The sequence below is a fragment of the Lonchura striata genome, chromosome 3 (assembly GCF_046129695.1).
Source record: "Lonchura striata isolate bLonStr1 chromosome 3, bLonStr1.mat, whole genome shotgun sequence".
Classification (NCBI taxonomy): domain Eukaryota; kingdom Metazoa; phylum Chordata; class Aves; order Passeriformes; family Estrildidae; genus Lonchura; species Lonchura striata.
In genome coordinates, this window is record NC_134605.1 from 99,445,266 (window position 1) to 99,470,194 (window position 24,929).

Below are 24,929 nucleotides of genomic sequence, written 5' to 3' on the forward strand. Positions count from 1 at the left end.
TTCACACAGAGAACCCTAATACATCCTGTTAATTACCCACACAAGAATAAAATTGTGATAATTAGAAAATCAGATAATGGTGTCTAGGAAACACCAGAGCAACTACAGAACTACAGCAGAAATGTCGGTTTAGTAAAGAATGCATGTTAAGTACCCTTAAAAACTTTATTAACAGCTGAGATTCCCAGTGATTCCCAGTGCCAGACTCAGTGTGCGAACAGCAACATGGAGCTCTAAGGTGAAATGGTGAAATGGATATTTTTGCACCTTTTTTTTTTTTTTTTTTTTTTTAAATTAGTGCAATTAAATCTCACAGAAAAGTTTTTCACATCTTTTTTTCAGCATGAAAGAGTTTATATTTTTCAACATGGTGAAAATCACTGAGTGAGTTAGGCTCCTCACTGTTATTTAACTTAGCCTTCCCAAGAGATGTGAGGAGAGCCCAAAGGGCCCTGAAAACCAGAGCAGGAAAGAGGAGAGGATGTAGCATCATTGCAGGGAATTGCCTTTAAAAAGTCATCAAATAGAAAATGCCGCAGTAGAAAGATCTCTTGCTTTGGCTTTGCTCTCAGATCAGAAATCTTCTGGAGAAATAGCAGTAGAGAAATACATGAAGTGGGTAGGAATAAATTAAATATAGTACCTGAAGCAGGGGAATAGGGCACATCCTCTAACAGAGAAAAGCAGTTGCTTTTTCTGAAACACCTGGATTCACATCTGCTAAACTCAGTGAGCTAAACTCAGGCAATTACAAATCTGTTTTTGAAGCTTTGGCTGGACTACTGTAGGATATTCAGGAAAACAAAGTCTTTCCTGTCAAAAGGTTTGTATTGAGAAGAGCAACGTTTAGAGTACATAATCTGTGGCTAAACCAAAACCAAATAATGGCAATAGTTGCATCACTGGTTTTAAGCCTCTGTAAATAAAACTAAAGGAAAGAAAGGGATAGGAACAGCAACCACTAAACAAATGGGAGGGTTATGCATCTATGGAGAAGTTACGAAAATGTTCTTCAGAACAGCCAAAGCCACTCCTGCAGACAGATATCCATCTCCAGTTTGCCCCAGCCCCCAGCATGTCTGGCCACAGGTGGGTGAGCTCCTGCTCAGAAGGACAATCTACCCTGTCTGGTTTCATTTTGCTGAATGTGATACCATTAAAACTTGTCTGTCAGAGGAGGAATTACTCTTTAAGTCATTTGCTGGCTGCTGGATAGCCCTCTGGCCATACCTGGTACTGTGGCAGTACTGGGGAAGTGTCTGAAAAACACAGCTTGGTTTTTAACCCAAATACTCTATAGATTCTGAAGGGGTTCAGAAACCACAAAAGCAGCCAAGCTGAAGAAACTTCACACAGTTCAGGACAAAATTGTAAGTCTATCATTGAAGAGGATGGACCATGGCAAAGGGATTTGCAATTGTGCTCACCAGACAAATTCACTCGAAGGAAGGGATGCAGCCAGGTGTGCCTTTACAGCTGTCCATGCATAAGACCATGACTAAGATCTTTTTATTGCAGGGAGTCCTACTGCTACTCCCTTGAGAAACATTTTGTCTTCCTGTCCAAAGCCTGTTACTTAATTACAAAGCTCTTTGCAGTTGGGAAGAAGAGCTCCTTGTGACTGTTCTCAAAGCTTCTGAAACCTAGGAAATGCTGAACAGCCTTTCTTCAGCAACTGTAGGTACTGCCTATAGATTAAAATAGGAATGTAATCTAGGGAGTCATTCAGGGTTTTTCTTAAATTACTGAAGGCTCTGAAGTTGCCAAGTGCTTGCTCTGCTCCGGACATACTCTTTGATAGCCAACTGGCAAAATATTAGGATATGGCATAGGGATCAAGTTTTTTAATCATTAGCACCCAGTGTCTCCAGCCCATGATTCTTAAGGTAACATCAGTCAGAACTTAATTAAACAATGATACAATTTCAAACTTGTTAGCCAGTGTTTTGGGTTGGGTGAGACTGAAGAAAGGGTACTTTCCAACTAAGGATTTCTTCTGCTCAGCAGATTTCTGTCCAGAATATTTTGTCTACTGTAACATTTTTATGAGAGGCTACTGAACTAAAAATGGGCTTTGGACAAAGCAGCAGCATTTGGATCTGTATGGGCTACCTATAAATGGATCCAGCACTCCAAGTTGTGACCTGATGATCCCTGTGATTACCTCAGGGATTTCTCCTTGCAGAGCTCATGAACTCAGGCTGGTCAGATGCATCCATAACACTGCCAAGGCTCTGTCACCCATGCCTCATAGACCAAAGATGATCTTTACAAGTTAAAGCCAACCCTCTAATTTGGACTGAAACATACCTGCATAGTATATCAAGTGTTTTATTTTCCTGATGTTGCTACAGAGTGAAAATTGGCGAGTAATTCCAACAAAGAATAAAGCAGCATGATTAGTTCTGCTTCTTGAAAGCTGTGGTCCCCAAGCAGCTCTGGGAGAACTGAGAAGGAGACATCAGCCCCAGTAAAAGGGGAAGGGACAATATAATAGCAGGGGTCCAGCCACATCACTGCAGTCTCTTCAAGATGGAAGAACTCATAACTTCATTGCCCTTAGCTCAGTGAATACCCATGGGGAAACTGAACATAGAACCACACATGGCCTTACATATGTATACCTATATATATATATATATATAGGTATATATATATATATACACATATATACACTTATATGCATGTGTCTGTGTCTTGTCTACATCCATATCCTGTGTGTTTTTTTCATGATATTTCAGTATACACTGAATATCTGCCTACAGTCTTTACAAAGCTTATTGTGTCTCTTTCACACACTCCTAAACATGTGAAATTCAAAGCCAGGGCTGGAGCTTCCACTAGCCTGAGGCAGCTGGGCCCTTTCCTAAGAAAGAGCTGTAGTAAGTAGGAAATCCAGTGCTCAGTCCCAATGCTAAAGTGAACGAAGAAAAATATGGTCTTGCAGCTTCCTTAGAACAAGGAAAACATAAAGGTCCAGCACAAAGAATCCAAATACAAGGGCCTCAAACCCATCAACTTAAAAGAGATTTTCCAGGCTGCTATTCCAGCAACACTGGGAGATGAAGTGCTAGTACCCAGTCCCAGGCAGTAGACCTTGGGTATGCACCCATCCTCAGGAGAGAGGTAATGACTCAGGAAGTCCCATGCCCAGCATTTCGTTTTCACTGGCTTTGGAAGCCTCAGCACAGCCTAGGGGCTTCCTGCAGCTCTATCCAGCACTACTCACCCCTACTGACCGTGGGGCTGGATATATGCGCCCGGCTGCCTTTGCAGGGCTTTGGGAAGATTGTAGCAGCAAAGAGACAAGAGCCAGACGCCTACCTGATCCATCCCACCCCTCTTTTGGATTTGCTACATTCTTCTGGGGCCAGGAGGAAATAATCCAACCAAAACATGCTCATCAGCAAGCAGTGTACCTCAGTGAAATGTTCAGAACCAAGGCAGGTTCTTGGCCACAGCAACATCAACTACTGTGCAGCAGGCCTAGGAGTTACACAGCGCAGCACAGGAAGTGATGTCTCCTGAACTTGCAAAGAGCAGAACAAAGTAGCCATTCCCATCAGCTACACAGGATCAGTTCAGTGGAATCATTTATCAGGTAAGTACCATCCACCTGTTCTTCACTGATTTACCCCTTCTCAGGGAACTCCTTTGTTTCCAGAAGGATATGTGATCATGGTGTACCACTTCCCACCCTGAAGTCATGTGCCTTGCCTGTTACCCCAACACTAAACCTAAGGCACAAATCCTTCTAATTAATTGCATTTCTGACAGGAGCCTGAGGTACTGCTAACAGCTGTGTGGCACTGGGCTTTGGTAGTAGCATTCTTCCAGTGTTACCCTCCTCAAATGGGGCTTGCCTCTTGCTGTGTCAGATAAAGCAGGAGTACAAGGAAAGAAATAACACTACCTGACCATCCCTTTGTCAGAAAGTACTGCACTTTTGTTTTTCAAAACCTAAGGTGGCTTTCAAGCTGCTTCTGGTACAACAGAACTTGATGCTACTGAAGCCTGGTGTAGGCTACTGAGCTGGGTTACAACACAAGCTGGCAAATAAATGTAAAGCAAGAAAAAGATTAGTAGTCAAAAAGCACTAAGCAGCAGAAGTAAAATGTGTTAATTAAAAATCTTTTTAAGCTGTCCCATCATGGTTGTTTTATTTGAAAGCCATTTACTGAAAATGAGCATCTTCTCTTAATTTGTGCTTCTTCTCAGGGGATTATCATCTCATTGCTACAGTTTGCACTGCTTTCCTGCACATGTGATGTGGCAGAGCACACCTTTAGGGCTACACTATCTGCACCAAAGAGGAAACTTGGAAGTTCAGAGTTGAGCTTATTGATAGTTTACATGTTTAGTCCTGCCTGGAGCCACAGCTGCTCTCTTCTGGGTCACACCAGGGCCCCCACAGCCAAGAGCACATGTGAAGGATTGCAACCTGCTGAAGAGCTGAAAGCTCTGGGAATAATGTGGCACAAGAACTAAAAGCCTGCTTTTAGTAGGTGTCCCAACACTTGTCAATGGTCTCAAATGGAAACCTTGGCAAAGGTTATATAATCTGGCCCAGTATTTCTGGGGTCCCCTGCTATGGGTGCTGCTGACTTGGTGTTACACTAGGATATATGTGGAGGAATCCCATGCAGCCTTTCACACCAGACAGCAGTGACCTCTGTTCCTGCTCTGAGTGAAGCCAAAGCAAACCAGGGGCAGCTGGGGCTCTGCAGTGACAGAGGGCTCAGGAGCACTGTGGCCACAGGCTTCTCATTAGGCATCGTTTCCTGGTGCCGGGAGAGCTTTTCCATGTCACATCAATCTGCAAAAGACTCATATTCCCTTGGACTCAGGTCCTCAAAGAGCCAGGATCATGTGCCTAGTGGAGGCTTTTCTGGTCTGACAAGCACTTTGGTTTGTGGCTGTTCAGGCCTCTGAGACAAAGGCAGACTCACTTAGTGAGTTTGCAAATTCAGAGACCCCTTTCTAAAATGCTTGCGAGGGTATTTTCTGCTGAGTGTTCTTTTGGGGTAAGCAGGGACAAGTACAAGTCTAAGGGCCCTGCAGGAAAAATGCTCAGCTACACTTCCACATGCAGAGGGGGTCTCCAGTTGTTGTAACCATGAATATAGCACACAGTAAGCAAATAATCTTGTAAGCAAGACACATAATTTTGAGGTTTAAATCAAATTCAATCTAGAAGCCTATAAGCATTAACTGTCTAGATGACAGCATTACATAAAAGGAGCCTCAACATACAGTTTTAATTATTTTGCAGTTCAGTAGCAACTGGAAACCTCAGTGGAGTCATGCTCCAGCATGCCAAGCACTATATTAATAAATGTCATGGGCTGGTCCTTACCCCAGAGAACCCAGTGTACACAGACAAGGCATATTCTAAGAAGGAAGCAGAGATGCAGAGACAGATGACATGACTACCCCAAGGCCAAACAGTAGGTGGTTGGTGGGGCAGAGATTTCCCAGCACCACACTGCTTTCAGGCCTCAAAAGTCCTGGCTTTGTGCACCATCAATTGGCAGTGGTCAACCACAAAGCCCTGCTTATAACCTAAAAGTCAAATTATTCTTTTGCCTCACAGTCCAGTACCTTTTTGGAGGAGATAGGAGATTTTCATTTTTTTTCTCATAGTATTGATTTTGTGGGTGGTTATGGTTTTGGTTTTTTGGGTTTTTTGGGTTTTTTTGCTAAGGAGATTTCTGTAACTGCTTAAAGAGACAAAAAAAAGAAAAAAAAAAAAAAGAAAAAAGGCAGGTATCTAGCTCTGTCCTCTTCACACCATTGGGTGCACATCCCCCATGTACTGAAAATATAGGCGTTCACCAAGAAGCAACATTTGTCTGTCCACTTGCAGAATGGGACACCAGGATCTCTGTCCTGTGTCTCAGTGCATAAATATACTCCAGGCTGGCTGTGTACCGCCCACTGGGCAGAAGCACCTGGATTTTTTAACTTCATCTTAAGTGCATAAGACCTTTCAGAACAGAGCAGATACAAAGCAGACTTAAAGCCAGTCAAAACTGCAAACAGCTCCATGGCCAGCTTCACCTGATGGAAAACATATCAGCCAGGTACAGATGACCTGGAGACCACCTACCTTGTCCATCACAGTGTGTCCTGAGCTTTCTGCATGCTGGTAACATTGCACCAGCCACAGACAGAACAGGAGGCAGAACGAAGCAGGGAGCTTCCTCAAGAAATGCAGGAATGCAGCAGCATCCACCCTGCAATCATTTCAGCCCATCAAATCATTAAATCATTTATCTTCTGATAACTGATGTTTAAGGAAGACTATTATTGAAAAACAGCTGTGATCCAGAGTCCTTTAAGTATTCTCAGTGTCTGGGCTCAGGGTCATGAGACAGTGCCTCACATTACACCAGGCTCATTGCCAAGGCATCCACAGGGGATGAGTTAAGTGTAATGGCAAAGTGCTGGCCCAGCTCTTTGTAGATTTCTATGACTTATGCCAGGGCTTGGACAGCAAGAATCACCCCTCGTGTGCAACATAAAATAGTGTTTTATAAGAGTGTGAGGATATATATTAATGCCACTCCACAACACACCAAAAAATTATTGGCTTTCTTTGGAGTTAGCACCTCAGTAGATGCTAATGATGCACTTGGCTTTCTGGACATATTCTGGAATAAAAAGTGGTGTTATTAATTGCCTACAATCAATGTATTCATTACATTATGTGGCACCTGAATGATCCTGTTGTTAATTTTCAATTAAATAAATGATGTGTTTATTGTAGAATTTGGCAAGTAAAATTGGTTTCTTATGTACATTAAATGCTCTTCCAAGATTCCTCTGTTTTTCCAATGTCCATATGGACAGCAAACAGGAAGAATTGCTTACACAAAGATAGAGATGAAAGTCAGGTCTTTAGCACTGTAGCTAACAGCCCACCATCTAAATAACCCATGATCCTCATTAGACTGGACAGATTTATAGAGGTGAAGATGCCAAAGTAGCTTGTGGAGTACCTTGCTAATACCAGGCATGACACTGGAGAAATGTCTCACGTGTTGCCTGCTTCAGCGAGCAGAAACAGCAATCTGTTTTCCAGGTTGAGGAATGATAGAGATCAATTAGAGGGTGACTTGAGTTGCCATGGTAACAATCTCAAAGGGGATAAAGGAAGTTAAATAAAAGTGGTAAAATTAAATAAAAGTGGTAAAGTTAAATAAAAGTGGTGAAATGAATTTTTCCTATTGTTAACTAGATAACTTTAACATAAAATTGCTGAATATGATTGGTATTAGATTAGGAAAGACAGTTCTTTAGTCTGTTAGTCTAAATTCACTTCCAACACAGGCAGAAGCACTGAAAACAGTGGCAGTGGTAGTTAAAGAGGAAAAAAATGGCTTAAATAACTGCTGAATAAATATAGCTTACATAATAAAGAAAAGTGTTAAAGGTGTTACAGGTTTGTTTGTTACAGACATTTTGCAACAGAATGGAACATGACATATAAAGCAACAGCTGTACTGAATGCTGGACAGTTGTAGGGTAAAATTCATATTCCCTTGACACCTGAATGCCTTAAACAGGCACACTGACTGGGAGATGGGGACTGGGATCTCAGGTAGAAAATTTCCTGGAAAAATTTAGGTTGCTCTACTCTGAATTTTTCACCCCATTAACCAGACAGCCCAGGCTCAAACACTGAGGAAAACCACTACATCTTTTTAACCCAGAGTTTTGAATATTCCTGGTTCAAATCTGCTGTCTCAGCACAAGACTAAAGTGGAGGTCTGCCATCACAAAATGAACTCTAAGGTACCCTGGTGTGGGTAACCATCAGTCTTTTCAGTTTACAGAAACAGGAACCAGTGCCTGAAATTACTTGTTCAGGGCTAGAAGACTGGGTTTTATTCTGTGCATGAATCATTACTTTATAAAAAGCAAAAGATCTAACATGAGGGACAGAGTGCTTGTAACATTTTTCTCCAGTCCCTCAAGAGTATTCTGCTTCATTCATGGCTGGGGCAATGTCCTTGGGAAGATGTGCAGTTTCAGATTCCCTCAGGCAGAGGAGTCAGTCGAGCCCCAGGACTCCCACATCCCAGCCCCAGCCATCTACCTGCTCATTGCAGCCAGCAGCCATGTGCTGGGCTGTAATACCTGAGCCTAATCTTGCAAAGAACCTTTAGCTCCTCAAGCAAAGCAGCTCTTTGTGGATGTCAAAGCATCAGCTCTTCCCGAAAGGTTAAACAGGGCCTTGACTCCTTCAATTACTTGGCTTGGAGACAATGAGCTTTCACAGGCTAAGCAAAGCTCTGCATGTGAAAACAGCTGAGCTGACATGTATTTCCTATGTTGCTGGCTTCTCCTCCCAGAGGCTTTGATCAATGTTCAGAGAGCAGGTAAAATGCACAATCCATGCCCAGATGCCAGTGGCAGTTCCAACAAGACACCCTGGCAAGAAAACCTCCTAAATGGATAGAAAATGGGAGGTCTGTGATGCAAATAATGAATGCCACACAAATGCTCCCATCTGCTGATCTAATGAACTCTGCTGATGGATCCTCAATGAGTTTTCCTCTTTGGTTTTACACCACAGGAGTAACTTATTTTCTCCATTTTCAATACCAAGACACTAAAGCTTAGAGAAATTTGATGAAAGCCACAAGAAGAACTGCCATGCCAGAAAAGAACTTCAAACTTTCAGCTCCTATTCATTGTTACTGTGTTTTCCTCCCTTGGTCTTCGTACTTCTTGGTGCAGGAAGTCCTGTGAAGTTACTAGGAAATATGACTGGAGACCACGTTTCTCCAGTCCCACCTGTCTAATCAAGTCCATCTCCTGTGTCTCTTGAGAGCACTGGAATGCACAGGGTGACCTTGGGTGTGCAGAAAACCCTAAGAGATGTCTCCCTGCATATCGAATGGTCAGTCCTATTTCAGGTCATGCCTTTGTATTACAATGCCATCTTTAGGATTTAGAAAAACCAGGTGCAGACACTGAACAGAGAGAGGCACAAAGGGGACAGTAATACTAGCAAATAAAATGGGCCCAGGCTCATTCTCTGATTCTGAGGACAATGACCTGCCAGAACAGATCTGTTCAGTTCAGTTCAGATTTTTGCAGCAGGGTGGCAACATCCAAACCACTTAGTGAGACTGAGTCTAAGCTAATTCCCAAGCTGTAGAATGAACGTTGCCTGAAAATCCAAGCTGACTTAGGTCCAAACCTATTTAGGTCCAAACCATGCTAGGCATAGCAGCAGGTCAAGACACTCCACAGACACCACACAAGCCGTAGCAGCAAACCTTCATCAGTGGAGGGGGGGTCTAGTCCACCTCTGAGAGCACACACGGGCTGAGAACAGGGTTGTCTCTGCCAGAAAAAGGCATTTTCATTGCCAGAGTATCTCAGAACAGCACCCCCTTACTCACAGCAGCCACACCTGTGATCCCTCAGCAGAAGGAACCCTCTACACCAGGACTCCCCAGCTGCTATTCCCAAAGTAACACAGATTATAACATAGCAGTGCTGACTCCTCAAATCCTTGTGGCTGAAGGTGATCAGAGGTTGTTTGTATGGTCTTGTCCAGCATCAGAGCTTTGGAAATGGTCAGCTGCAGAAAACTGACAGTCACCTGCACCCTGAAGAGTCAGTGACATCTTCAAATGGTATAGCTGACAGCAAAGAGAGGGTTTGCTTGTGCCCTCACTGCTGGGGCACTGATTTGTCTTTTCTGGTTAATGAAAAGCACCGAGTCAATTTTTCTGTAAAAAGAACTGTTGCAGCAACAACACAGGAAACAACATTACAAGGAGAAAATGCAGGCAGGACAGATGTATCCAAAGGCTCAGAGCATCTTGGTAGAGATCAGGTTGAGATCAGGTTAAACTCAGTTGTGGTGACAAATGGGATTGGATTGATATGGACATGAATAAATTGTATCAAACCTACAAGAAAGCTACTGAAGAGAAGACTATTTCTATTTCATAGAGGCCTATGAATCCTATTCATTGCAAAATTAGCAACCCAGACAGTGAACTACCCATCCAGACCTGAAGCTATCTTTAAACACAGCTGGAGCTCTGTCTTGCCTTCAGACCACCCCAGATCTCTGAGGGTGAGTATGAGGAGGCAAGAACAGGAAGTAAGGAAATGTACCGTGAAAATTATAAAGCATGTGTAGTCTTGTGGACTGGCAGTGGAAAAGAGAGCATAAAGGAGCATAACCAAAGTGCACTGACAAAAGGGAAACAGTTGACCTTGAAAAGGTAAGTAGATTTAATGATGTTGTGAAAGTAGCTGTAATTTATTATGTCTTTCTGCTGCTTTATAGCATATGAACCAAGGTGAACAATTTTTTTGTCTTTCTTAAAATCAATCTTCCCTAGTTTTATTTGGCACATTCTTAAATAGAAAGGACAAGATCTGAGATTTTACCAAATTTTTTCAAAGTGTCAAATAAGTATTTTACCCTCTGATATGAGCCACAACTGTTGTTCAAATAAAAATTGGTCACACAGTGAAAATAAAGGCAAGAAAACATATCTATTCTCTAATTTCTTCACCAATGTAGTAGCATGCTTTGAAGACTGGTTTAGAAAATTACTTAAGCAAAACCATATTCAAACTGATTTCAACAACCCAATAAACTTGACAATATCAATAAGCTTTAAACAGTGGCAGTTAATCAGCACAAAACTGCCTGTGGAAGATGCTGCAGAACTCCTACAAAAAATGTCCCTGGTTTACCAACAAACTTCTGACATATATGTATAGAAGAGCCATTGAAAGCATGGGCTTAAGCAAGCCAAAGCAGAACTCTTAACAGCTAAGATAGAGCCACTCCCTAACTACTAACTGCAAAACCAGTTCCCTTAAGAAAGAGGAGGAACACTTTCAGAAGAGACAGCTTCTTCCAGCTGGCCATCTCTCTCTGAGACTAACAGTGTTGGCAAATTTGTCCCACTTGTGTTCCTCAAAGAGCAGCAGAGGCTGCTGCAGATGGGCTGTCTAGCTGGGACATCAAACTGCCTGCTGGAGCAGCAAAGGGGGGTAACCCATAATGCTGGATGGAGCTGATGACTGGGCAGCTAAAGCACCCAAAATGTCTCAGTCAAGATTCAGTGAAATACACCTACCACTTCATTCAAATGGGCAGGACAAGTCCAACTCCTCAGTTTTCTTGCATTTATGGAACCTTCTTAGCTTATTTAATCAGTTCCAATGAAGTTTCAGAAGAAACTCAAGTTTATAAGCTGATGGTTTACACTCTGCAGAACAGCTGTCTTGAAAAGAGCACCAACAGCTTTGACTGGCTGAGAATATGGCCCTGTAGAAGTCCAGTGCTGGTCCAGAGGATCCTGTGATCCCTCAGCTTATGGACCTTCCCTTCTGGCTCTTTGTTCTGCGGTCCAGCCTTGTCTCTGCAGCAAAGCTTTTCCCCACCCTAATTTGGTCAGCACTGTTTTACTGAATGGACAGAGGTCTCTGCTTAAAAACACCTTCCACTGATTGAAAAACATGGATGAGAAAATTCCAATCAAAACCACTAACAGTGAAATTCCCATGTCATCTGAGGCTACCAGGTAATTCTCTGAGATACTTTTCACCTTCTCTCCACGTCCTCAGTGGTGGAGCAAAGTCAGTGGAGATATACCAGCCAACTGGTCTCCAGGTTGATTGCTCAGTACTTGTGGATGTCTGTTCCTGAGAGCAGTTTGACACTAAATAGGTGTTTTTAAACAGATAACCAAGTGCTGTGCTTGTCTGTCAGTGATGGCCATGGTGCAGGACTGCACCGTCACAGCAGCCTTGTGCCCACCATGAGAAAGGACTTTTCCGCATGAGCAAATTTGCCTACTACACTCAGATCACTGAAAGCAGCAGGATAAAATCTCTCCTTGTTTTTAGACTGAGTGCTTCAAAAATCACTCTAACTACAAAAAGCTGAACTTTGTGCATCTGTAAAAGACACCTCAAGAAAAATAAGAACCCACATTGAACTTGGAAGGCTTCTGCCACTGTGACACCTTTGCCACCATCAGACAGGCCCCCCCAAATGCCTATCAGCTTCTCACAGTTTTTAATTTTTAAATTCTCACAAACATTTCCTTGCAATTAAGCCACAATATAAAACTTTTTCTCTTCTGAAACAGGGAATTGCTTCCATTCCTAAAATCAAACAAAATGAAGCAGAATTTAAGTGACTTTGAAAATCACAAAGGAAAGTACAGGTAGAAGCTGTTCAGTTCTACTAGTCCAGTGGTCTAACTGTAAGACCATCCTTCCTTCCAGACACTCTGCTTTAAGGGGGAAGCTGAGATAATGAAGAGGTTTCCAGTGCTGCTGTGTCCCACCATTGTTTGCTCTGCATGGCAGGAAGCACCACTGCTATTCTCCACTGGCCAATGCCCATGCATCCATCTCTGCACAGATGAAAACACAGTGCAAACACAGCTAGCATCAGCACCCACAGCCAAGGACACTGCTGATGAGATGCCACATTGAAATGCTGATGCCAGGATGTTTGTAATCAGCAGGGTTGTAGATCTCTGCACCTGGAACCAGTCCAATGCAGAGTTTATAGTCTTCAGCTGCCCACATTGTGGCTTACTCCCACTCCTGGATCCCAGCTGCACTGCCACACTTAACTGTGTGGCAACATTTTTGCCTGTGCAAGGTAAAACAGGGACACAGAGAAATGTCCTTTGCAGCACATCACATGAATGGGCACTCTCTGCCTCCATTTCCACCTTCCTCAATTGACTTAAATGACATACATCCTACAGCAAATAAAAATACATGAAGGCCCTATCTACTGTCATAGCCTTAGGAAGAGCTCTGAAGACTCCAGGATGAGAAGCAAAACCACTAAAAATTTCTGTGCCTGAATGCACATCCAGAGCATATTTCTGCAGACCTTCATTGGGGTGCCAGGACTGCCCCGGCCTCCAGGACTGGGCTTGTGACCCTTTGCACATTTGAGCTCGCACAGGTAAAATTCTTGCTGCCTTCAATATGCAGTAGTGTCTGCATTTTTACAGCGTGCAAAACAAGCAGATCCCCATTGGAATGAAGAGGCCTTTCTGCCAAAAGGCTCAATCACAGGAGCAGCCTCATCGGCCTTGCGGGGGCCGATATGATGAGTAAGGACTAGTCCCATGAGTAAGACCCACGGGACTGGACGCAGCTTGTCATTCATTTTTCAAGTGTGTGCAGGCCTGCTAAAGCTGACCTGCAAATTGGGAAAGAACACAAACATTAATGGGTACACTGTCCTCTCTTCTAAGGCAAATCCTGGGATGACTGAGGCACTCTTCATTCCCATCAAATTTCCTTGGTTTCTCCAGGGAGCCACAAAAAGGGGTTTCTGGTCCTTGACTGAAATGAGAATATAATCTGACAATTTAGAAGAGCCCTACCAATTTCCCAAACACCGGTTGCTCTCCTTGCTTTACCTGGAGTCCCTCCAATGCAGTAGTCAGCGTGCTAAAGCCCTAACACGGACTTAGAAACACTTTCCTTTAAAAAATGCACGCAAAAGTGTTAACATCAACATGGTGTGAAGGGCCAGAGCAGGGGCTGCAGACAGGCAGCACCATTGGCTTTCCTCTGTTGAGATATTCCTCTCCATTTTTTGGAGAGAGAGCTGACCTCTTGTCAGAGCTCTTTGGATGAATCACTTTTCCTTTAGAAATGTTTTTACTGATTCTACAGCAACTGAATAAACTTAGAGAAGGAGAGGTTGCTGGAGGCAGGTGTGTAATTCACCTTCCCTGTTCCTTCAATAACTCATTCCCACAGGTAGATTTACAGTAACATACGAGATTATGTGTGAGTAGAAACACAACTTAACTTCTGCAGTGTCAGCAGCACCAAATTTGAATGAGAAACAAAGAAAAGCATGTTGTAAATGCTGGTTGAACAGGGAATGCCCTAAGATTGGAGCCACTGTAATTTCCCATGTATTAAACCACAGTGAATATGTGTTTGCATTCTTCCTACATATATTTGGTTGCTATTCTTAGATTTGTTATCACCAAATAGCATATGCATGCAATATTATCATCATATTACCAGCATATTATCAGCTCCTGGTTGTACACACAATCATTTAATTTCCTGATCTCTCTGAAACACCTTCTGCCATATGACTGACATGGAATAAAACTGAAGAGGGAAAAGATCAGTGAGGACACTGACCTGGTAAAAAGTTTGCTGAAGCCAGTCTGTTTACGAGGGATTACTAATGTGCTGATTAAAGAGATTATGATTATCTCATTCTAAGAGATTTATCTGCTGTGATTTTGTGTACATAAATGCTTCACTGCAAGCAGCTAGAGGAAAAGCCATAGTCAGATAGTACCAAATCTACAAACAAAGTACTTGGGATAAGTGATAGGAAATCTCTTAGGAAGAAAAGAATATCTAGCCAGATGCCACTGAATCTTGGCTGAATCTTGGATGGGTAATATTTCATCTGACAAAGCCAGTGCTCAATCTCCATCTGGCAAAAACTGGCAAAACTCCAGTGACTGGCTGAAGAGCTGGCCTATATTCAGCAGAAATCCCACCTTTCCCTTCTGCTTCCGAAACACACCAGGCAGAAACTCAGGAAACCTAGCAAAGAGTCCAAGTCAGCTAAGCTCATGTGAGTCGAGGTGGACTGCCATAAAACAGCTTTCAGATCAGGCTTTGAGAAACCCTCTGGGGCTATAATGACACAAGATGCCACACACACAACATGGCTGTGGTAGGTCATAGCCTATCTACAATGTTGCAGATGTGAAAAATGGGGGAAATCCAGACCGACACATTTTACAGAATTATTAGTCCATGTATTATCTAAGCTAAAAACATAAATAAAAATTGCTTGAAGATTAAAGGCCAAACAGAGGTGATGTCAAACTCATGTCCAAGTAAAAAATCTCAAGAGAACAATTTGCTCCATGGCCAAACCTGACAGGGCAGAAGGGCCACCCCAAGTGATGCAGATGCAGGCAGCCAGGGCAGAGAGGCAGTGGCTGGCTTGTTCCATGCTGCCCTGATGGAGCAGATGCAGCTCCATGACAGAAGTTCCTCCAGCAAATCTTTCCCTGTGAGCAGGACACTTTCCCAGTTGATTGGTACTCTTGGAGTCGCTGGGGGGGTGGAACTGCTTAAATTGGGGTGTTGCAAAAACTTGCACTTCAGAGCAGACTCGTGACAGCCAGTTGTTTGTGATCATCTTTTCTGGCACTGCTACATGGAAGAGGTCTCTTTTAACTCCAGGCTCTGGCAGAGCAGCTCTAACAAATTTTACCACAGTGGTTTAAGACATCCCCTTTATCTTCAAGCACATCCAGACAGATGGGGCTACCCAAGAGCACCCCAGCTACCCAACTCATGCACAGGGGATTAGCCTGTCACACACAGGCACTGAGACAGCTAAAGGCACCCACACACTCTGCCACCACGTCACCTCATCCATTGCCTGATCTGGGGGGATGGCAATGGGGAGAATGGTGCTGCAAAATGATTCAGTGACAAAAATCACCCCGGCCAAGCCAAGAGCTGGAGTGCACACTGCTTGCTGATGGAGGTACGGCAACATGGTGTTCATAGGCTTCCAGCTCCTGGAGGGTCACACCGGGGAGGAGCTACCCACAACAGAGGTCACTGACAGCCCAAGAAGCAGCAGCCAAGTTCATTATGAAAGAGAAGCATCCAGACAGCCAGAGGAAATGTCAGTGATCATCTTCAGTGAAGCATTCCAGTTCACACCTCAGGAGAGATAGAAAGATAGATCTTAGGATCTCACAGTTTCTAGACCATGCTCCTATGCCTGTGTCTTTTATCTTTAATGCCTCTCTTTCCTGGGTAGCCCTATCCAACTGCCCCAGGGCCAAGCTCCTCTTAGGCTGTGAATCTTGCTGGCAAGAGTGGCGCTACTCCAGCCTTGATCTGACCACTGGGACACAAGTCAGGCAAGATGGTTTCAGACATGATCCTCTCATCATCATTGATTTTCCTGTCTGCTTGTGCTAACTGGTGGCAAGTCTCAGGCTTAGATGACCTGGGCCACAGAGGGAATCACTCCTCACCTTCCCTCTCCAGACCCTTTCAACAGCCCCTACTTTGGGCTTCTAGGTCTCCACAGCAGAGCATCACAGTAAATCCAGCTTCTACCTCTTTCTATGCTTGCCCAAATCTGTTCTCCAGAAGACTGAACTGTGGCACTTTCTTTTCCTCCTGTTTGCACTAGTCTAGAATAAATCAACATCTGCTAGCAAGCTTTGTGATAAAGTGAGACCCTTGCAATAAGAGTGTCTATCACTGGATGCAGAATTTTATTACTATGAGAAAAAACAAATTATTGACACCCTTCTGCTTCTCTCCATGCTCCTGCTGGGGACATAACCAAATTACTCCCATCTGCCATCCTGCTTCAAATTTAAAACCAGCACTAATCCATAGATCCTTGCAACTATGATTAATTCTATCTGAGAAGGAAGAAAACCTCAGAATTCAATGAAGAAGTTACCACATACAAAAGAGATGTTGCCTAATAGTGGCCAGCTTTTATTTTATTAGAACTATAACACTGAAATTAGTTACTAATGTTTTGAGGTCTGCCTTTGATCTTAATAATATATGTGGTGAGAATTGGACAAATTGGTAATTGTCTCCAGCTGGAGACAAAGCAGTTGGAGGAGAAGCCATTTCAGGATACTCTGTCATTGCTTAAGTAAATCCTAGGATTAAGAACATGCAAATTTTCCTGGGGGAGGGAAGTGAGAATAGGCATGCAGCGCTGAACAGAAAAATGAACAAAAATTATTGTAGGTGGGCTAGGAACTGAAAATTCTTGATTGTAATTAATTTCAAGAAATTGGAAAATTCAGTTTTTCCCTATTCTGTCTGCCATGAAAGCCCAAGGCTTTTTCACAGGTGCAGTTCCTATCTGAAAGTTTTGCAATAGCTTGGACAGAGAGAAAGAAGAGACATGACAGAGAATTGGTTCTGAAAGTCTCCTCTGCTGTATGTTACGGGTACAAATGAGTAATGCTTCACAATGGGACGTTTGAACCATAGGCTGTAGAACCCTTGTTTCTGTCTGCAGTGCAAGCTGAAATTCTGTGTAAAGGACACCTGTCCTGCTTGCTGAGTAAGATGAGCCCTATCCCCAAAATGTCTTGTTGCTCAGGGGTGAACACACAAAGACTTCTCTAGTCAGCTTGTGCAAATGGCAACAGCTTTCTGGCCTGTTGTGAGTGGTGCCTGAATCCTTCAAGAGTCCTGCCGAAAAAGTCTGGGGAATTCAGGTCAGAGTTTAAACATGTCAAAACTACACTTAAACAAACAAATAAAAAATCACAAGTACTTTTGGAACAGAAGAGATTATGTCTTGTCAGGTTCTACTTTCCAGCTAGATGACAGAAACACCACCTTCAAAACTACTAATAGTAAGACTGGCATTCTTCCAACCAGATTTTATTCCACAAAGACATCCCTTATGGTCTAATTTTTTGTTCTATGCCTATGTTTCATAGAATTATAGAATAGTTGGGGTTGGAAGGAACCTCTGGATCATCTAGTTCCAAGAGACACCTTCCATCATACCAGGTTGTTTAAAGCCCCATCCATTTAATGAATGAAAACTAACAAAAATAAACAAATGAAAGAAACATGCTCTAATAAGTTCAGATGTTATCAACAACAGTTTAAAATAAGCTAGAAATGTTTTCTTTTGCTACTCTGGTTTCAAAAGCAGTAGGGAAAGAACTTGCCTAGAAAAAGGAGAGGACTTGTAGAAGCAGAAGGCATTTGTGGGCTGCAGGGAGCTGTTCTCCATTTTTATTCGTAGAACATACTTTCATGGAACTAAACTGAAGTGGTTTTACTTGTGGCTCACAGACTGGATGTTACTCATATGTGGTAGACACTATGAGGCTGACTTGGCAGGAGCCATCAAACACTTCAGACTGCTCAGCCTCATAACAGGCATGATATGGCCATGGAAAGCATCTTCAGGTTTCTTCACAGTACCTAGTCAGAGCCTGGAAGCTGTTTTGCCTCTGAGGAGGGATTTCTAGTCTTGGGTGTTTGTGGTTAGATGCAGCTCCAGTCTTTCAGACTTAAAGCAGGTGATCATTATTGAAAGTCAGAGGTTCAGCAACTTTCCTGGAAATACTACTTGTCGGTTAATAACAGAAGACCTCAGAATAAAACCCTGGGAGAAAAAAAAAAAGTTTATAGTTCACATAAATCTTCAGGGATTTTCAAAGAGAGAAGGCAATATGCACTAATCCACTGTTTGCTTTACCTTTATTTGCATGATGTGATTTGCAAATGTTAGTTCTTGCTTTGCTCTTTGAATTCCTTGTGAGCTCAATTCATCTCTGTAACTGCAAATATCTAATTCTTTATTTTCTTCTTTTTGTTCTCAGCTCAAGTCCCTTGCTGTCCATTTTCAGTGGTATCTACAAGGATTGGTATTGTTGGGGCAGAGAGAGCAGGAAGGAGACTCAAGTTAGTCGTAACTTCCCCAATCCATTGCTCTTGAAGAATGTGCATTCTAAAATGCATGAGCATCAGCACCTGTGCCCTGCATCTCACTACAGAGCCCTGGGGGTTGACTTGCAGTCCAAAACCACAACCTTACCAAAAGGAGAAACAAAGAGCAGAGATGCGACTGATATCTGTCCTGTAAGCCTGTTCATGTTCTGCCCTTTTCCCATGGAAAGCTCATGGGCCAGATGTGTTGTGAAACTGCTCCTCAGATGTTTCCTATGGATCATCACCACTTCTGCTGCAATGTTATAACAGCAGTTAATTCCCACAGGCTCGGTGGTTGCAATCAGTTTCTCCCAGAGCTTGGAAGAAGCTCATTCTGCCCCTTGCATTCTGCTGCGGGCAGGCTGCCAGTAAACACACCAGTCTGACACAATGTTGGCTCCAGCACCACAGACCCTGCTTCTAGCTCAGCCTGGCCTTGGACCCACATCCCAGCGTGTGTGTGCCAGTGCATTTCAGAGGTGTGACTTACCCTTCACCTCCACTGTGGTTCCAGTGGTGAGGAGACTGCACATCTGCTGCTGACTCTGTCCTGGTTTCAGCTTTAGCACCCAGGACCCCTTTCTGCCATATCCCAATGACAACCCAGAGGCAGGAACTGGAGAGGTAGGCTGTGAAAGGAAACTTTCACTGTTTCCATGAAATTGCAGGAAAAGGAACAAAGTGACTATTGGAGGACCCTGACATCTTCAACTAGATCAGACTGTTCAGAGCCCCATCCAGCCTGATCTTGGATGATTCCAGAGATAGGACATCCAACACCTCTCTGGGCAATCTGAGCCACTGTTTTATCACACTTACTGTAAATAACTTCTTCCTTATATATAATCTAAATCAGCACTCTTTCTGTTTAAAACCATTAACCCTTGTCCTAATTCCACAGGCCCTGCTGCAATGTCTGTCCCCATCTTTCTGCCTCTGTCCCATCTTATTCTTCTGAGACATTGTCCTCATCTCCTCTATTCTGATATTGGAAGCCACCGCAGCACATACGTTGGGAATGCGTGTGAAGCGATGGAACAGCAGAAATCTTAAACAGCTTTCACTGTGTTCCTGCATCCTCATTCCACTTTCGGAAATTATTTGGTAACCAGGAAGTGGGTTTGTGAAAAGCGTACAGCAGATCTGATTTCCCAAGCAGAGCACCCTGCTAGACTTTGGCCTCTGAGGCAGAGCAGAAACCATGGTCTGCTCTGCCCAGCCACCATTAAGGGCCAGGGCAGCACCTCTGAGAGCCAAGGAGTTCTAACACCTACACAGCCACTTCCTCTTACCCCAACACGACAGACTCCTCCCCCTCAACAGCACCCAAACCGGCAGTGCCTTGTCATTGTCACAGTAAATATACAGCCAGCATCATCTCAGCATGGGTAAAGCTCCTCCAATGCCAGCGAGAACGTCTTGCACCAAAGCAGCAGCGTCAACCCCATTGTTTTGGAAGCTGTGTAGATGGAAAAAGACAAGATCTGCAGGTGGAACAAAAAGCCCAAGGAAAATTAACTGAAAAAATTATTCAGTAAGAGTTCAAAGCCTGCATGTGGGATGAAAGTGGTCTTATGATTGATAATTCTAAGAAATTATTCAGTAATAGTTCATCCTATGCAATGGGTTCTCTGCAATGAATGCAAACAGCATCCATGAGAGCCAATAAAAATTATGTACCAGACATTCAGATTAGCTCTCTCTGCCTTTGGGTAATTATGTACCCAAGTAAGAACTTTCAACTGGAAGAAAAGTCTTTCTCAATGATCACATGCTAGTTCAGCTCACCCGAGATACAGGTCTGTTGAGGGATTTGGAGCATGGCACCACAGCTCACCCACATGTTATCACTGCTTCTCCAACTAAAACACAAGATCCTATTGATATAACAGATCTCCCTTTTTCATGCTTGAAATCCACATGCAAAACAGTGTTCAAAGAAAACTGAATAGCTTTCAAATTTCTTGCTTTGAGGCATTTACAACATCTGATTTAGAATCTGACTGAATTGCCCCAGAATAGCTACTGTCCCTTGTATATTGATATCCTTCTGCCTTAGGGCTTAATACTCCTTTCTCTGAACCCAGTGGCCAACTTTACTTTTATAGACCCTTAATATTTATGGAAGAGCATTAAATCTCCTATGGAAAGTGCTGATACTATTGTTTTTCAGCTTGGTGGTGAGGAGCACTGCCTAGGATCCACTGGGAGCCTGTGGTACCTTGCTGAAATACTGAAGATATTGATGGGTACACCAGCTTTAAAATGCACTGACATACACAAGGCTTTCAAGAAAGAGCAGGAAGATTGCTCAGATAATGCTCAGTAGAGGGAAGGCTGGAGGCATAGATGCTGCCAAAATCTTAGGACAGCCTTGTCCTGGGGATTTCTGAACTGTGATCAGAGATTCAAGAACACCTGAACTCTGAGCAAGCCCACAGGCTAGTTCCAATTCTTGTCTTAGCCAAGAATCAGAAAATTTCACCTGCTTCACCTGTAGGAGTAACACAAGTTCATAAAGTAGAACTTGGTTGGCTGTACAAGCACCTTAACACAATAACAGCTCCTTAAGCCCATCTAGTTCTTCTGCCTGTTTTGTATCTTGAAGTTAGTTGCAGATGCCCTAAAATGCATTATTACTCAATACAGTGAAGTAGATGAAGTGATACATGAAATAAGCCAGACGTAGGGGTGTCCCAAATTCAGAAGCTCCAAGGCTTCCTATGATTAAGAAATCATTTCCACTTAGCTCCTATTTGTGAGTTGTCACCAAATTCCAACTATGCTAGGGGGAAAAAGCATTGATAATAATTTTAATTCCTACTATTTCTGTTCAGTGCAGAAATTGCTTTGCTGTTAAAGCTTAACAGCTAAAGAGAGACTGAAAAAATGAAGAGGTTGTCTGTCAGTGGGAGGTTGATCCTGGCTGGACACCAGGTGCCCCAAAGCTCTTCTATCACTGCTCTCCTCAGCTGGACAGAGACAAGAAAACATAACAAGAGGTGTCAAAAACATGCCTACGTAGGAGGAAAGGAAGATAAAATGGGTTCAGACAGCCCAGCACTTTACCCCTTGTGATTAAATAGTGTCCAAATATCTAAGCCAAATAACTTCAAATATTGCAAGGGAGAGGGGGCAGCAGAATCAGAAGAAAAGTTTGAAAGACTTCACATTACTATTTCTACCTGACCAGCTGTACCAGCCTTGCCATGCTGGCTAGAGGAATCCAGATTTTAAAAGACCCTTAAGTGCAAGAAACCAGACTAGGTCAGGACAGAACTACACTTTCTAAGGGAATATGGCAATAAAATTAAACACTGAAAGTTTTCACTGAAAAGCCCAATTCAGAGCAGATTAGTTTCAGTTCTTGACAATTTGACATTTACATTGATAAGCTCTTTTTTAAATTGGAATATGTTTTGAGAGAAACATATGGCCAAATCTCAAATGATTTTCCACACCTCCTCTTTCCCTTTCTTTCCAGATGCTTTATTGACTGCCTTACTAAACAGTGACTTTTCTAAGTTATTTCTATGAGAAATTCCTTCAGTTTCATGGGAAGTGGTCTCTTTGAAGGAAAGAACTTTGATTCTCCAGATCTTCAGAGGCAAGGGAATAGTTTGTCATAACTGACACCAGAGGTCAATTACTTTTCTGTGATTAAAAGGAAACATGTAAACATCACTAGAGGCCGAGGCAGACATCCACTTTTGAGCATTACTTTCTAGAAATAATTTCAGTAGACATCATGTACACATTATTTAAGAAGGGAAAGAGAGATCCTCTGGAGGGAAGGAGCCACCTATCTTGTTTGGTCATTTCATCCTGTAGGCACCCTGAGGTGCAGGGTTATCTCTACTTGGGACTAAATCCTCCTTGCTTTGGTCACATTACACATCCAGCATATCCTGGCAGCCCTGCCCTCACATCTATCCCAAATGCCATCACCAAAACAAGCTTTCGTTCTCACCACTCCAGGGATGACAAACATTTCTTGAATACTTCACGTAGAATTGTGCCTCACCTCTGCTGTGGAGAAACTTCATCTTCTTCCAGTTTTTAACTGGAACATTTCATGGTTTGGGAGACAGAATTACAGGAATAAAGTACTGTCACCTTCAAATTCTGGAAGAACTGCCTCTAAAGTTACCAATCATTCTAATGTCTTCCCTTAGGGGCTATGCTGCATGAGCGACACCAGTCCCCAGCTACAGGCACATGTGAAACGTTACACAATGCTCTTGGCTGTGTCTGTACTTGTAAACTGAACAGCAGCAGGCCTTGTCCTAAGAACTGCAGAATGATCATCTACTCTCTTCTTCTTCTAGTGTTACTTCCATTTCAACAATGCAGTTACCATGACATTGTGCAAAAGTGATTTGTTGAAACCTGTCTAAAATATCCCAGATAGAGGATATTTATTTGCCGTGGAGATCTGTTTAAAATATTGCCTCATTTTCAGTGCAACAGTGTCATAGTCCCATTGGGCAATCTACAATTTACATCTGGGAAAGGAGAAAAACAAAGTACCTATGATGAAACTTCCCTTTTGATTCAGTTTACAAGAATATCAGCAGAACCCCAACAGACAAGGTAATTACTTTTCAAAATACTGTCACTTGCATAAGACTATTAAATCCTCACAAGTAGGGTCTTTCTTGACACATGCTGTATGCACTCCACTTGTAGCATATTATAAAGGTTAAAAAACAAAAAAATGCATTTACAGAAGAAATGCTGGTAAATGGAAAGGACATAATATTCATTATTGAAATGAGAAAATATATAATTTGGATGCTTTTGAATGCTAAATGTTTTGTGTAATTGTACATAATGTAACTGCATGTATACAACGTACATTGCAATTATACTAATGCTTCAGGTAAAATTATTTTTAAAAATATAAAATACACGGTCCCAGTCAAAACACCCAGACCTTAGTGATGGAGAGCTAGCACAGCAGTATACATACACAAAGAGCAGAAGTGGATTTTGAGGGGTTTAAAGCAACCATGTGCTGCCTGTATGTACAGGTGTGTGCATCAGCTCTCTGTATCTCCAAGCTCACACAAATCCTTTCTGCTGAAGATGTACCCATACACAGCCAGTCTATTATTACCATTTTAGTGCTCATTCTCAAATCTGTGCTGTATCTGTACAAATTTGTAGCAGAGATCCTGATATTAACAGAAAAAAGTGGAGTGTAGAGAGAAGTGCTCCAGAAGAAAGAGCCAGATGTTCAAACAAAATAATAAGTAGGAGAGAAAGCTTTGGCAGAAACTGCTGTAGGGAAGGGAAGGGTGGTTCCAGGAATTGGGAGTATAAATTCTGATTAGGGCTGGGCTGGTATTTCCCACTTCAACTGCCTAGTTTTCTCTTTAATGAGGAAATGAAATTTTTACTTTTGCCACTACTCAATGAAGAATTAACTGGGAACAAGGACTTGCCTTCATAGGTAAACTGATCCAAATCTCTATAGGTAATCATAACCCACTGAATGAGAGCATTTCAACTTGTACCTGATTTTACTGCAAAATTATTGTTCTTCAACTCTAAATAGAGTTGTCAAAAGAAGTGCAGTGATCAATCAATCCATTTCAAAGAGTAAGATAAAAACTACTCCTTTCTGAACATGCTCAAAGTGGATCTTCTCTTCTTGGATATGCTCCATAGTCTAAAACACTAAGCAAAGAACAGAAGATGGAGATCCTGAAAAACAGTCAACAACACACATACACATTTCTGAATTTACACTAATATGGATGGTTTAGTTGTTGTGGTTTTCATTCACTTGTTCAAAAACCTACTTATTTTAGCTCTGCTGATATATGAATGCAAACCAGTCTGTACCAGGGGATACTCACAAGTACTTTGTATGCAAATGCCGCTTACAGGACAAACACAAAGTAACATGTCACTTTATCAATAAAAATTTGCAACTAGACCCCATGTGGATCAAGGATCTGGGTCAAATTAAAAAACAGGGAGAATGGCCCTTGTCCTATCTTAAACTGAAAGGGAGTGGATTTAAGTTAGATATTAGGAAGAAATTCTTTACTGTGAGGGTGGTGAGGCACTGGCACAGGTCACCCAGAGCATATGTGGACTCCCCATCCCTGGCAGTGTTCAGGGCCAGGCTGGATGGGGCTCTGAGCAACCTGGTTTAGTGGAAAGAGTCCCTGCCCGTGGCAGGGGGCTTGGAACTAGATCACCTTTAAAGTCCTTTCCACCTCAAATTAATCAATGACTTTATGACCTAGAGATCCTTTAAAATTTAGGAATTCATTTTCTTCCAGTTGCATAAACTATAAGTGGTGTTATATGTTATTATTTTCTGCAGGTTTTACTATAAATTGTTCATTTTGGTGACAGGACTATTTAATGTTCAACACAAAGAGTCAGTTGTT

The 24,929-nt window shown here is 42.6% G+C and overlaps 1 long non-coding RNA gene across 1 annotated transcript; it reads right to left on the reverse strand.

Moving 5' to 3' along the window:
• Positions 1 to 18,162: 18,162 nt before the first annotated feature.
• LOC116183437 (uncharacterized) lies at positions 18,163 to 19,078 on the reverse strand. The gene is made up of 3 exons (XR_004148076.1): positions 19,013 to 19,078; positions 18,290 to 18,446; positions 18,163 to 18,196 (listed from the first exon to the last, which is right to left on the reverse strand). It is a non-coding gene; the product is annotated as an uncharacterized LOC116183437 (long non-coding RNA).
• Positions 19,079 to 24,929: the final 5,851 nt, after the last annotated feature.